The sequence below is a fragment of the Lonchura striata genome, chromosome 6, assembly GCF_050655825.1.
Source record: "Lonchura striata isolate lonStrDom1 chromosome 6, ASM5065582v1, whole genome shotgun sequence".
NCBI lineage: Eukaryota > Metazoa > Chordata > Aves > Passeriformes > Estrildidae > Lonchura > Lonchura striata.
Window position 1 is genome coordinate 2841631 of NC_140708.1, and position 6000 is coordinate 2847630.

At 49.9% G+C, this 6000-nt stretch overlaps 1 protein-coding gene across 3 annotated transcripts in view; it reads right to left on the minus strand.

Annotated features, from left to right (window-relative positions):
* The window catches only part of TET1 (tet methylcytosine dioxygenase 1), a 71728-nt gene extending 66819 nt beyond the window's left edge, over positions 1 to 4909 (minus strand). For 2 of the 3 annotated variants that reach the window (XM_021529063.4, XM_021529060.4), the window contains exon 1: positions 4606 to 4909. The gene's annotated coding sequence lies outside the window, so the exon portion shown is untranslated. Of the gene's footprint in view, positions 1 to 3552; positions 4465 to 4605 lie in introns of those variants that run through there. The other variant, XM_077784787.2, reaches the window with a different exon arrangement.
* Positions 4910 to 6000: the final 1091 nt, after the last annotated feature.

The following is a 6000-nucleotide window of genomic DNA, read 5'->3' on the forward strand; positions in this document are numbered from 1 at the left end:
ACACATATCTCATGGGGCAATATAATAGCTTGTCAGTCTTCTATCATCCTGGAGAGAAACAACATTACTTCAATGCTTTCTTCTGAAAGCCAAAGGTGACCTGCCTTGCCTTCCCTGGCAGGGGAGCACAGGCGTCTCTAGGATGTCAAAGGGGCAATAGGTGACAGGAGGTTTTGCAGGGAACTGCCCTAGGTAATACCAGTGCATCCTGAAGCTGTCTGTTACTTGAGGCAATTTATCTCTCCTAATCCACGTGCAAAGCTGAAAGTTAGTTTTAAGGCCAGTTGCTTAAATTTTGCTCATTCATGGTAATAAATCTGGAACAATTCCACTGACTGCTATAATCCTCAACAAATACTGCTAGAAAGCTAATCAAAGGCCAAATCTTTTAGTCCTGTCTCCTCCCAAAATTCCAAACAATTATAATGAGAATTCTACCTACAAAGTAATTAAGGAATTTAACCCTATGCTGTCAGAATGCTTCCAGAAAAAACAAAACCAAAACCAACAACCTTCCTCCAAATAAATAAACAACAAAAAACCCCAAACCCACCCACAATGTTTCACTTTACACAAATGGGTAAAAAAGATAAAGCATATTTTTATTCTAGAGACTGTGTCAATCAAGATTATGTTACATAACTTGATTCTTGTCAGAAGATACCAGAAGAAAAAGAAATTTATTAGAAGATGTGTCCTCATAAAAAGTGAAGGCAGTTTTTTTATGGTGTGAAAAATGACAAGTGACCTCTGAACAAACAGAGCAGTATAAGGGAAAAAATGACACAAATAGCCATCACTAGTTTCACTAGTCAGCTGGTTTCACTACAGTCAGATGTACTTCAGTACATTTTGTTTCAGTGTTTAGGTATCTTTTATAAAGTCCCTTGAGAATAGCCCTTAGAAGAAACAGATCTGGAAGCTTTCATAGGAGCCACTCAATAATATGAGTGTCCCAAGCAATAAGGGCCGTAACGTGACTGAGTGGTCACACAAGCTCAGATGCACGATTTAGAATTCAAAAACACCTCATCTTCTGGCAGCAAATGCTCTAAAGAAAGATGCAAGAGACACCAGAGAAGACAGACTTTAAAAAATCTGACCCTTAGGCGCAAAAGCGTGTCATATCATCTGCATATTTTTCCCAGCTGCACCAAAGCCAACCTGCTTTCCAATTTGGCCTCATTTCCTGCATCTACTCATTGCTCTGTAGAATACTTTGTATATGGAAAGAAGGGAAATGGGTTAGGACGAGAGAATCAGCTTTAATTTTCCCTTTCCCCCTCCTTTAATCCTTGAATACACATTGGCTTTGGGTAAGAAATAAAACCAAAACTTCTCATCTGCCATCTCACTACCATGAGTTACTTCATACACAGAAGCCTCCCCACTCCATTTTCCTCCATAGAGGTCTTCTGCTTTATGTTACAGGACTATGCCACACTTAATAAACCACACATATTTCATCCACAAATACAGGTATTTAAACATGACTGAGTGGCAACACTTTCCAGTAATGCACAAATGTGGGACAGACACTGCAGGATGCCACCTCAGTTTCTCACAGACAAAGGCACATAAAGCACAGTCCTTTACTTACTTATCAGCAACACAGGATGATGCTGAACAGACCAAGCACCAAGGCCTTCACCCTACATTTTTGTCCTTGCTGGCTCCAGAAGGCCATCTCTGTTTGGAGGATGAGGCAGAGCTGCCACCCCACTGTGTAAGGAGCTGCAGGCTGCTGTGAAATAGGCATGCTCCATGAATCCAGCAGGAGATGTCCATGGTTAGCATTGTGCAATGACTTCATGCACCTTGGAGCCTACACCATGAGTCACACAGATAAAAAGATACCACAAAAAAACCTCCTCCCAGTTTAGAGAAAGCTCTATTAGAATGATTGGATTAAAAAAAAAAAAACTAAAAAAAAAAAACTTAAAAAAAAAATAGAACTGTGGCAAGGAACTGCACATGCCTAAACCACAAGCCAGATTAAGCCTCAGACAACTTGAACCAAAAATCAATTGTGAGGACTCGCACCACATGTGCAAGTATCCTCCCTTCAGCCAGGCAGAACACTGGCTTCCTATGTGCACCTATGTGCAGTGCAGTCAAGCACTGACCTTCACAGGGGAGAATGATAAAAAGTAAAAATATACCAAATAATTTCTAAAGGCTCATCAAAGAAAAACCCCATCCACCAGAACACTCCAGATACATATGAATACCAAAAAAAATCAAGCAAACCAAACCAAACACCCTAGCCCATCATATGCCCTTCTGATTTTGCATTTATGCTGTTTAAAGCACTGCATTTCTTTTTGATAATATAACTCCATTCTTCAGAGGGTTTGCCTTTTCTTAAAAACAAGGACGGAAAAAAAACCCACAAAAAAACCCCCACCACCATTAACTGAATCACCTTATCTCAAATTCAACTAAGAGAAGGGGGAGGTGGAAGGAAGAACCTTCAGGCAAAGATTAAGCCTGGAAAATTTCAGCCTGAAAGGTGTTTTGAAATTTTAAGCATCTGAAAACAGAAAGCAGGATGGAAGTGCTTAGGCCAGCTACAACAACCACAGGTAAAACACTATTAGTGACAATTTTTAATTACTACACAGTGAAGAATTAGGTCTTACAGAAACTAGGAACATCAGCATTCCTTGGTACATTGCACCTTGAGTTCTTCCCAGTTACTTGCTTTGCACAACCCAGTCTGCCCTTGTCTCCTCCAAGCACAACAAACTCTAATCTTGTGGGACTGACCCTTATCCCAAGAGCAACCACCACAATCCCTTGTGCTGGCGGAGCAACTACCTCAGAAAAGCATAAACCAGCTTTCTCTTCCTCTACAGTTAGGATCAACCAAGCTACCTGCCCGGACCAATACTAAATGCTAAATTTCCCCAATTCAATCTGTTTTCCTAATTAATGTTGACTGACATAACAAAAACAGGGTAATTACACCACAGAATAGCTTTCTGCATTTCCACAAGAGTACCTCAAAAATTACTGAGCACAGCTGAGGGGAACTATTATTATTTGTCATATTACTATTATTACTGTTGTTGTTTTCACAGGTTTTTCCATTGTCTTGAAAATCTAGAGAGACTCCTTTGCCTTCGAAATCCACTCAGTCATGTTTAAATACCTAATGCTGCGGTCTTTGCCCATTTTGCCATCATTGCACTGTAACTTCTATAACAAGAGCTCTTTAGCCAGAAGCTGGTGCAACCACCCTGGCCAGCTTGTTTACAGGAGTCGAGTCCCACCGCGCACTCCACTGACACGGGTGCGCTCACGCCCTGCTCCACATTGCCGTCTCCTCCTTAAAGGAGTAGCAATCTCACCACGCTGGCTACACAGGCCGAGATACCAGGGATGAGGACTACGTTGCCCTTTAAATATCTTTGGGGTGCAGGATAGGCTGGCAGAGTGTAGGACAGGCTGGGCGCACAAGTGGCGCGTCCCCTTTGACTGCTGCTGCGCCTGGTCCCGGCACAAGCCCGGCCGGTTCCCCTGCTCGCTCCTCGGGCCCAGCGGCCATACCTTTGTAAGGTTAGCTGCTCCTCCTCACAGCAGGCCGCCTCGTCCTTTTTCCTCACCCATTCGGCGAGCCGCATCCTTCTGCCCGGTTATTTCACGGACACGGCAGGGAGCATTGCCGCCAGCACCAAGCCTCCGGTTGCCGTAAGACCAGCACCTCTTCTCCCCCAGCTGCAAGAGCAGCTGGACAAGCACCGAGTGCCCAGGAGCGCCCCGGGGAGCAGCCCCGCAGCGCTCTGGTGCCTCTAGTGCAGGCAGGCGGACCCCAGGGGAGGAAGGAGCAGGCAGGCAGGGCTCTCCTGGGGGGGAGGCAGCCCTCGTGGCCCGGCCCCGCCGCTGGCCGTGCCCCCCCAACCCCGGGAGCCCTGTCCGGGGCTGCAGACAATGGGGCCGCTGGGACCCGCAGCGCCCATCCGGACGCGCCCGGATTCTCCCGCGGCAAAGACGGGGAGCCACCCGCGGGGACGCTCCCCCAGCCCCACACGCCAGCGGCACCTCCACAGCGTGATGCTGCACAGCCCTCGCTCGCCGGTTTTATGGGGCGGCGAGAGTGGGCTGCGGGGTTTCTCGGCTGGCCGGGGGCCCCTACAGCCGGGCAGGGTCCCTTTTTAATTGTTCCCTGTCCTCCACGCAGGCTACAGGCAGTTTCTCTTGCCTGGCGGGTTTTTCCAGGCAGCCTCTGGCTGCTGCAGCTCCAACACACTCCAGCACAGCCAGGGAGACCGGACTTCTTTGCTTTTTCGGCCAATAAACTCCGTTTTGCATTTGAATAACCCCCAGCCTGCCTTCCTCCTCGGCAGGACCGGTCCGAGCCGCGGGGCTCCGAACCTGGCCGCGGCGGTGCCTCTACATCCCCCTCCCCACTCTACCAAAGCTCAACTTTGCAACTAGCCAAGGGGATAAGAGAGGGGAAGGAATAGAAAAACAGAGGGATAAAAAAAAAAAAAGAAAAAAAAAAAGAAAAGAAAGAAAAAAGGTGGGGTTCCGAGAGCAGAGGTCCGCGTCGTTCCCCTCCTCCCGCCCGCAGCAGCCCCGGGACCCGTCCCGCACACGTACCAGGGCTGCGGCGCGGCCAGCCCGCAGCTCTCTGGAAGGGGCGATGCTGGCATGGCTCGGAGCGGGGCGAGGCGCGGGTCACGGCCCGGGCCCCCGCGGGCGGGCGGCTCCCATGGCGCGACGAGCCCAGGCGCGGAGAGGAGCCCCGGGCCGCGAAACGTGCTCCGTGCTCCGTGCTGCGGCGGCGTCGCCCCTGGCCGGACCCTCCGGGAGGGAGCGGGGAGGGGGCGGCTCGGCTCGGCGGGGCGCTCGCCGCACCGAGCCCTCCCGGCAGGCGGCAAAACGCGCCCTGGATCCCCAGGGCGGAGCGGGATTCGCCGCCCCCCGCAGCCCACCCGCGCCCCCGCGCTCCGCCGTGACCCGGCGCGGCCCCGGGACAGGGAGAGCGGCGGCCGCGCTGCCACGGCTGCCCGCGGGAGCGCCGTCGGCGTGCCAGGCTGGTAACGCCGGGGGTTCTTTAACGGCAACGAAATTAAATGACGGCAATAAGAGAAAAAGCAAATTATCCCGTTACTTGCGGAGGCTGTGGTTTGACGCCGCATATCCCCCGGTCAGCCGCGGTGGTGGCACTCTATAAAATCATCCCTTTTCTTTTTAGCCTGGGAGAGGGAAACCCTGGTCACCCGTGACAGGCGAGGGGCTCACCGGGGGACAACCCCCTTCCCCTTACATGTGCCATCCAGGAGGACCCTTGAACACCAGTGTCCAGCACGGCTTAGCCATCCATACGTTTTTTCCACGTATGGAACAAACACTCCCAGAAGCATGTGGAAGGTGCTGGCTGAGAAGGAATATCTGCTGAGCCACCCTCTCCCTCCTGCAAGGAGGTAAAATATAATGAGCCTTGCTCTTTCCCCATTGCCCACCTCATTCATTAAGAGCCACTGACAATATTGGCTGCTCCTTCCCAGAGGGAAACAGGTGAGTAAAATGTTATGGTAAGAGTCAGTCCACTGACTGACTTCTTCCACCCCTCATTATCACTACAGCCTTTTGTGAAAAGCAGGCCACCAAATCTAACATCTCTTCAGACTGAAAAACAGATGTTGGAAATGGGATCTGTGAAACAATATACCCAAGCAGTACTTTTTCAGAAAGGCTTCATTATTATTAAGTCTGTAGCTGTTGGATTCTAAAGCACTTAAGTGTGAGCCAGCCCAGTCAAATGTGAGCCTGCAGAGAGGCTTTTCTGCTGTACACAAGTGAGCACTACTGTCCAAATCCATCCATTCCTAGAGATGCTTTAAATGCCAAAGTTTTGCTGGTTTAAGTGACATGTGATAAATAAGAAGCAGAGGCACAGATCTGCTCATCTCCTTGCTACTGCTGCTCATCAGTGATAGTGGGTAGGTAGCCTATCACAAATTTGCACTTCCATCATCTTCCCACCTGCCC